General features: G+C 40.4%; 1 pseudogene; it reads left to right on the top strand.

Moving 5' to 3' along the window:
- The first annotated feature begins 2,083 nt into the window (after positions 1-2,083).
- On the top strand, positions 2,084-3,256 carry LOC101562604 (annotated as a pseudogene).
- Positions 3,257-7,901: the final 4,645 nt, after the last annotated feature.

Raw genomic sequence — 7,901 nt, forward strand, 5'->3', positions numbered from 1 at the left:
ATTTTTCAGTATAACAAAGATATCCTGTCTCTATTTTTCTATTTTTCATTGCTGCTATTGAAAAACATAGTTGCCTCCTCCTCTTCTTTTTCCTCCTCCTCCTCCCCTACTTCCACTTCCTCCTCTTCCTCCTCCCCCACCTTCCTGCCTGCTCTTTTTTAAAAATAATTTTATTGAGAAACAAATAGCAATGAGACAGTTTCAAAACCGATTACCAGCACAGTTTCAATAATTAATACATTACATATTATTGTCTGAGTGGTTATTCATTATACAAGATATAGAATTGATATCCTGTCCACAAACACTATTAGAACAAATCTTTCTATTCATTGAATTAAGAGAATGTAGCTATATATCTATCATAACTATTTTGAATATACAGATACAAAATGGTTGTTCATTTGTATCCCTTTTTTTTAAATTTTGTCAGAGAATGATATTCCATTATCATTTAAGTATTATAGGTGTGTGAATTCAGCAAAATATTCAAATATAGTCTAGTAGTCCATAATAGTAGTGGGTTTTCTGTAAGACTGGCAATGTCAGAAGTTGTTGACTTGAGCCTTTTACAGCTAAGCATATTAATATGGCTTTACTTTTTATACTTTGTTTTTATACTTTTCTACTGGATGGTTAAGACCAAGATAAAGCAAGACCTATATATCACGAAATGTAGCTTTTGTATCTGATAAGGTCAGTCAAATACCCTCAGGATTATCCTGAAACCCTGTACTGTAGTTTGTTGATCCTTTGTCAGTGTCAGCTATGTGGATGAGTCATGGCCATTGCCTGACCAATTTGCTCTCTGTGAAAGCCTGAGAGAATGTTTTCCCTCCATGCAACTCTCCTTAATCCCCCCCCCCCCCCCCCGCCGCCCCCCCAACCGGGGATTGAACTCAGGTCCTCGTGCTTGCCAGGCAAACGCTTATTCCACTGAGCCATCTCCCCGGCCCCCCTGCCTGCTTTTAAGGTTCTTCTGGTGCTAGCTTTGCAGCGATATCAAATAATTTTTCTCCTTAACTTTAGTTTTGTGCCATTTCACTGTTCTGTGTCAAACTATGTTTTTCCCCCTGCTTGGACTCTGATAAACTTCTTAAATCTCTAGATCATTATCTAGATCCATTCTGAAAGCGTTCACTTATTATGTTTTCAAATATAACTTCCACCCAAGTTACTCTCCTTTTATATTTAAAATTCCTATTTAATATTATTTTCCGGCCGGCAACGTAGGACGGAATGAGGGGATGCAAGGGAGGCAGGCTGGAGCTGCAGCCGCCGCAGCCGTCGCCATGACCTGCAGTAAGCAGCGTGGGCTCACCCAACCAAAAGAATATGAAAAAGCAGAGCGACTCAGTTAAGGGAAAGCCCCGAGATGACGGGCTTTCTGCTGCAGCCCGCAGGCAGAGAGACTCGGAGATCCTGCCGCAGAAGCAGAAAGAGGCAATGAGAAACAGGAGGAACCCAAGTAGCTTTGTGGCTTCGTGTCCCACCCTCTTGCCCTGCGCCTGTGTGCCTGGAGCCAGTCCCACCATGCTCGCGTTTCCTCCTGTAGTGTTCACAGGTCCCAACACCGATGGCATTCCGTCTGCCCAGAGTCTGCAGCATGTCCCTTTTGTGCTTCCTTCCCCTCAGATAGCCTCTGTCCCCCTGGACCACTCCTGGGGGTAAGGAGGTTACCCTTTCCCAGTGTTTTTTATTCTTGTGGGGCAAACCCCAAAGTATTAAAAGTAGCTTTGTAATTTTTAAAAAAAAAAATATTTTCCATGCCTCTTAACTTGTCATAGTTTCCATCTTTTTTACTTTGTGTTGCAGTCAGAAAAAATTTTTCTTTCACTGTTTCTTCAGTTATGTGTTACGTATCATACTTAACTTTTAATTTCAGTTAAAACTTCTTAAACTTAGTGATTTTAAGATACACTAACACTTTCTATAGTTTTTCATTACTTGAAGATACTTTTAATTTATATTTCATTCTTTTAAACAATAAGCAAAGATATTTTACAGTCCATAACTGACAGTAATCTGGTCCACATACCTTTTATTTCTCAGGCTTCCTTGTATGGTTGGCTACCTTTAATATATGCTGCTCATTGCCTTACAAACTTATCAGTGGAAATGCTCTGTGGCCCAGGATAAAAGTTTGCTTCTCTATTTGTATTTGCTACTTTGGGATACGTGGCTAGGCTATATCTAATATCACTTCAAACCTCTTTTAGAGTTTAAGGGGTTGTTTTAGACCACCAAAGTTTTTTTAAAATCTGTGACAAGGCTGCCACCGCTGGTCCCTGCACGTCGTGGGCCTGAGCTTCCCGCTGCCTGGGCGCGGAGATCCTCGCCCCATGAAGCCGCTGATCCGGTTCGTTCTCGGCAGTCCCGGCGCCGGCAAGGGGACCCAGTGCGCCTGCATTGTGGAGAAATATGACTACACACACCTTTCTACAGTAGAACTTTTTCGTGATGAAAGGAATAACCCAGAGTCACAGTATGGTGAACTCATTGGAAAGCACATTAAAAAAGTAAAGATTGTGCTTATTAAGATAACCCTCAGTTTATTAAAGAGGGAAATGGATCAAACAATGGCTGCCTATTCCCAGAAGAAAAAAGTCTTTTTTTTTTTTTTTTTTTTTTTTTTTAGGGAAGGGTCTACAGGGTGTTTAGGGTCTCATTACTAGATGGAACTCGTAGTGATCCGCCTGTTTACAGCCTCCCAAGAGCTGGGAATACAGGCCCGCGCCACCATGCCCAATCTCAACGGCCGTCTCAACGCTCCCCAGGGGTGGAGCCCACACTCCAGGCTCTGAATTGAACCCCTGGCCCCTGCACCTGCCTGCAGGTGCTTTAATCCGCTCAGCTATTTGGCCAGTCCCAGAAGAATAAATTCTTGATTGATGGGGTTCCAAGGAATCAAGACAATCTTCAAGGCTGGACCAAGACCGTGGACAGGAAAGCAGATATATCTTTTGTTGTTTTTTGACTGTAATGATGAGATCTATATTGAAAGATGTCTTGAGAGAGGAAAAAGTAGCGGTAGCAGTGATGACAGCAGAGCGGGCTTGGAAAAGAGGGTCCAGACTTATCTTCAGTCAATGAAGCCGGTTATTGACTTATATGAAAAAATGGGGAAAATCAAGAAAATAGACGCGTCCAGATCTGTTGATGAAGTGTTTGATGATGTTGTGAAGACTTTTGATAAAGAAGGCTAACTCTGAACCTGAAGCACCCTTGAAATCATGCTTGAATAATGCTTTGATAGTTGCTACCGTATCCCTTTTTAAGGCAGTTTTAATCTTTCAAAATTGCATCTTAATTCTTGGCTAGAAAATACATAGTAAGACATTAATTTTTTTTCTATTGTTTTGGTCACAGGAGTAGACAATGAATTCAGGCTTAACTTGGTCTTAGTTATTATGCTCACAAAACTAAGGTATCAGCTAGTTCTTTATTTTTATTCAAGACTATCCCTTTTATAGTTTGTGCTTTCTGTGAGCAAAATTTTTAGTATGCGCGTTATATCCCCTTAGTAGTTTCAACACGACAGATGGTCGTGATGGCCACATGTGTAATCCCAGTATTCAGGAGGCTGAGGCAGGAGGATTGATTTCAAGTTCAAGGCTAACCTGAGCTACATAGTTTAAGGCCAGCCAGAACTACATAGTAAGACCCTGTCCCAACAAAACAAAACAAAACAAAAACTGTGGTACAATGTGTTAGGATTAGGGATTCCTACTTCCTTTTACTTGCAGGTTACAAATTCTAACCTGCTGAGTGAATTTGTGGACCAAATTTTAAAGGAAATTTTTATGTAGTCAGTTCTTACATACAGTGTTTGGTAAACAAACTCAGAAAATATTGCTAGCAATGTTTTAATATTTATCAAATAACTGAGCATTTCCTATAGAAAGATAAAGCTTAGGTCACTACAGCTTTTGCAGAGCTATATGAGAGGCCACAGCCTTTGCTTCCAGTGTTTGGGTTGGGCTCACAAGGGATTCAGCGCCTGACAGAACGGTCAGCTTTTTTTTTTTTTTTTTTTTTTTTTTTTAGAACAGTCAGCTTTATTCTGATGTAATTGGAGGGCGCAGGTAATGACTGTGTTCCTTTTACCTGTTACATGGTGTTGTTTATGATCAAACTGATCAACATAACTGGTAGAAGTAGACCCTTGAAATACATGTGCTAGATTTATGCTGAAATGATTCAGTTCTCACATTAATAGCAATTCAGGTTTTTTGTTTGTTTTTAGCCTGAATATAGGGTTAGAGTAACATTATAGAAGGTAATGTAGTGGTTAGAGTTCCCATTTGCATTTTCTTTTCTAGAATACTTTTTTCATAGTTATTTGTTTAAGAAGATTTAAAAAAACATTGCACTTTGATCAGAAAAATAATAAATATATCTTATAATGTTCAAAATAAATAAATCTGTGACAAAGAAGTCTATAATTATAATTTCCTACAAATTTTCTTTTTCTCCTTTGTAACCTGTGACTAAATTAAGTCCCCCCACCAACTTTATAGAAGCAGGAAAACTGGTTTGCCTCTGAGAATCTCATTTTATGTGCAGTCTGCATTAAATCTTTCTCTTTAGAGGGCCCTGTCCTTTGGTCTCTCCTGTCTCACTTACCAGTTTTGAGAAACGCTGTCAGGACAAAAGCGGCTCACAGTATTCTGCTGACCTCTAAGTTTCTTCTTTTTCTTTTTCTTTTCTTTTTTTATAAGATAAACTTTTTATTTATTTATTTATTTATTTATTTATTTATTTTTGGCAGAACCAGGGATTGAACTCAGGCCCTTGTGCTTGCCAGGCAAGCGCTTATTCTACTGAGCCATCTCCCCGGGCCCCCTTCTTTTTCTTCACTTTTGGCCTGACCTTTCTTTTTAAATTTAACCATCAGAGGGCTGGCCAGGTAGCCCAGCAGATTAAAGCATCTGCTTAGGCAAACGCAGGAGCTGGGATTCGATCCCCACACCTGCTTAGGCAGACACAAGGACTGGAGTTTGATCCTGGTGTGCTGTGCTGGCCCCACTCCTGGGGCACGCTGAGATGGCAATTGAGACTGGGCGAGGTGACATGAGCCAGTAATCCCAGCACTTGGGAGGCTAAAAGCAGGAGGATCACGACAAGTCTGATCTGTGTAGTGAGACCCTGTAGGCCCTGTAATAAAATACATTAAAATAAATAAATAAATTTAACCATTGGGTTGATGTTGTTATGAAGATTTAAATTTTTTGTTCATGGATTTTAAATGTTCTCAACCAAAGTTTAACTCTGAATAATCTGACTTGGCATATGCCCAGCCAAAGAGTGAATGCTTCTCAGGCCAGAGGCCAGTCTACTCTCTCTGGGAAATTTCCAGAGCATCCTCATCCCTCTCTGTATCAGTCAAGGGCTCAGCTCACCCCATAGACACACTGCATCTAGAAAGAGGAAACAGCAAGTGAGTGCCCAAGCCCATCCCCCATGGCCTTGGGCTCTCATCAGGGGAGAGTTTAGTTTATTTCTAGCAGATCAAGCCTGCTTCAACCAGCAAGGCACCTGTACCTCACAAAGTCAAGTTCTGCCTTTGTTTTGCTTCTGAATTTGCTACATGAACGTTGTTATGGTTTGGATGTTTGTTTTTTATTTTTTGCAGAACTGGGGATTGAACTCAGGCTCTTGCGCTTGCCAGGCAAGCGCTTATTCTACTGAGCTATCTCCCCAGCCCCTTGGTTTAGATGTTTTCGTCCTATTCAAAATTCATCACATAGCCAGGTGGAGTGGTACACACCTATAATCCCAGCACTTTGGAGGCTGAGACAGGAGGATCTTTGGGAGTTTGGGACCAGCCTGGGCTATAAAGTGTGCTCAAGGCCATCCTGAACTGCATAGTTAGACCCTGTCTCAAAAAATTAAATTAAATTTAATTTAATTTAATTTAATTTAAAAATTCATTACAAAACTTAATTCCTTATGTAACAATATTGGGAGGTGATTAAGTCATGGGAGCTCTGTTCTCTGACGGAGGTCGGATGTCCTCATAAAAGAGCTTAGGGAAGGAGTTCAGCCTTTTTAGCCTTTCTGTCATCTACCACATGAGGACACAGCATCTTCCCCCTGTGACATTTGCAGCACCAAGGGGCCATCTTAAAAACAAAGATCAGCCCTTCCAGACAACCAAACAGGCCTGCACCTGGATATTGGGCCTCCCGGTCTCCAGAGCAGTGACAACTAGTAAATGACTATTCTTTATAAAGAACCCAGTGGCACACTGCTGCAATCCCAGCACTCTAAAAAGCAGAGGCAACAAGACTGCAAGTTTAAACCCAGTTTGGCCAACTTAGTGATTTAGCAAGACCCTTTCTCAAAATGGAAAAAAGATAAAAAGAAATAAAATTTCTGGTGCAGTAACACAGTGCACAGGCTCTGGGATCAGTACTCAGGACCTCAATCAAACATTCCATCAGTGGAGCATACCCAGTCTGTAGCATTCTGTCTTAGCCACACAAATACATAGAGAGAGAGAGACTATGGGGGAGAAGAAGGCAGGAAAGAAGGATGGCTGCTAGGGAGAAGTTAAAGAATTTGATTCCTACTGGTTTTGGTGTTCAAATATTTTTCCCAGTCATTCCACAAGATTTTCAGTGAGTTAGCCATTTGTCTTTATTGTGTTGAATTGTCTGTTTGGAGATATACAAAAAAATTCTAGTGGTGACTCAATGACAAAAAATTCTAATGGTGTCCCATGTCTAATGAGCATAATGTCCAGGTATACAAGAATATATTAAAAAGAAGATAGAATAATATTTTATAGCAGTAGACTCAGGGTTAACTAGCATTTATAAAGAACCCATTACGCAGTAGGCACAAGACTGGGTATTTTTAAAAGCACAATTCATTAAGGTCAGAACAAAAGAATTATACCCTTTCTTTGGGGTTGAGCAGGGAAATATGAAAAAAGAAAACTATTTTAGGACTAAGGAAGGAAGAAATGGTCTCACTAGACATTAACCCATGTAGGGGAAACTATTTCAGGAATATTTCCTGGAGGCTCAAGGCAATAATTTGAAGCTTAAGTTTGAATAATCCACTGTTCAGCTAAGCCTTTAGTTCCTCTGAAGAATGTGGTAAGAATACTGGACATAGTAGATTTGAATCTTCTCCATATTCGCTCATTTTCCATGTTAACTTTGAGGAAAAATTGTAAAGCCCACCATACACAGGACAAGGACTTTTAGCACATTAAACAAAAAGTGATATGAAAATCTGCTAAAGAAGGGAGAGCCATCTGCCCACGTAGGGAGGCTTTTCTGCAGGGAAAATTGCCCTGCTCACTTCTTCTTGATAGTATGTGTGATCTATTACCTTCCACTCAAAATATTTTTGTACACTATCTCATCCTAAACTTCTGCTTTCTTGGGATCTGGGGTATAACTTATCAAAGTAGCACAGTAAGTTACCTATTACTGACAATAAATAATAAGACGCTGCACTGAATACACGGCATAAGTTCTAGTCCTGGCCTTGCCACTAAAGATGGAAAAACTTAAAACTCAAGTGTAGCAGATTCTTGTCCTTTTTCTTAGCCAATATTTGTCCTTCCTCTGAGCAACAGTATTCCGGTATTCATCAGGTATCCATTTCTTGTACATACAGAGTAAATCCGACCGTACTCCTGGTTTTAGGGACAAACTCTATGGGGCTTCATCACATTGTCATTGTCCTGGCCACCATGATTGATTCAAAGACACATCCCACTCCTGGCCAATGGAAGAAAGGCTAAGGTGACATTTGCTAGAAAGGTCAAGGAAAGAAACCTCCCTCTCTTACACCTGAATGTCAATGAAAAGGCTTAAGTCCATAAAAGATGCTGGCAGTTATCCTATAGCCAAGAGAAGTCAGCCCCATGATACAGCAGGCAC

Source organism: Octodon degus, unplaced genomic scaffold (assembly GCF_000260255.1).
Source record: "Octodon degus isolate 3935 unplaced genomic scaffold, OctDeg1.0 scaffold00053, whole genome shotgun sequence".
Lineage (NCBI taxonomy): Eukaryota > Metazoa > Chordata > Mammalia > Rodentia > Octodontidae > Octodon > Octodon degus.